Consider the following 1,266-nt stretch of genomic DNA (forward strand, 5'->3'; position numbering starts at 1 on the left):
GCTGACAAATTTGATTGGTTATTATGATGTGGTCACAAAGGAACTGGATGCAAAAAATAATTTTGATATCATATACTTGGATTTCAGGAAAGCTTTTGACACTGTTGCGCATGGAAGACTACTGTACAAATTGGAGCAGAATGGTATTAAGGGTAAGTTGCTACAATGGATAAAAGGATGGTTAAGTGGTAGAAGACAGAGGGTGGTAATCAATGGGTGCTGCTCTTCGTGGACTAATGTTATTAGTGGAGTCCCACAGGGTTCGGTGTTGGGTCCACTGTTGTTTTGTGTATTTATCAATGATATTGATGAAGGTATATCAGGCTTAATGTCGAAGTTTGCAGATGACACAAAGGTTGGCAGGGTTGTTAATGACAGTAATGGCAGTGTGCTACTGCAACAGGATCTAGATAATTTGGGCAGATGGGCTAAGAAGTGGCAACTGAAGTTTAACCTTGACAAATGCAAAGTACTGCATATGGGTAGAAGTAACCCCAGAGAAACGTACCAACTGTGTGGTACTACACTTAAGGTGGTAGAAAATGAAAAAGACCTAGGAGTAATTGTGCAGTCAGATACGAAGTTTTCTGAGCAATGTAGACAGGCTGCCAGGGCAGGTCATGGGGTTTTGTCAATGATATATAGGAATTTTGCTAGCAGGGAAAAGGAGGTGATTATCCCTCTGTATAAGGCAATGGTCAGGCCACGCCTTGAGTACTGCATATAGGTCTGGTTTGAATGCCTGATTTTAGGAAGGATGTAGATTTACTTGAGCGTGTACAGAGAAGGGCAACAAGATTGGTGAGGGGAATGAAGGGATCCTCTTACCAAGAGAGGCTTAAGTTCCGCAAATTGCAGTGGCTGGAGACTAGGCACCTGCGCAGTGATCTGATTGAGGTCTATAAGGCCTTGAATGGGTTGAGCATGCTCAATTCTGATGGGATCCTTCCACTTGTTCAGATTACGAACCTAAGGGGGCATAAATTCAATTAAGGAAAGACAGATGTAGATTAGATGTGCGGAAATTTGCCTTTAGCCAGCGGGTGGTTAATTGCCGGAACAAACTTCCATCTGTCGTTGTGGAAGTTGATAGGTTAAATAAATTTAAGGAGGAACTGGACAGGCATTTGGAGGGAATGGTGTGATTTTTTTTTTTTTTTTTTTTTTGGCTGATGCTGCATAAGCTCATACACTTGCTTTCTTGCATCACGTGCCACTACTACTACTACTACTACTACTACTACTACTATTTCCTATTTTCTGGAA

Source organism: Mastigoproctus giganteus, chromosome 10 (assembly GCF_048544385.1).
Source record: "Mastigoproctus giganteus isolate SK-2022 chromosome 10, ASM4854438v1, whole genome shotgun sequence".
Classification (NCBI taxonomy): domain Eukaryota; kingdom Metazoa; phylum Arthropoda; class Arachnida; order Uropygi; family Thelyphonidae; genus Mastigoproctus; species Mastigoproctus giganteus.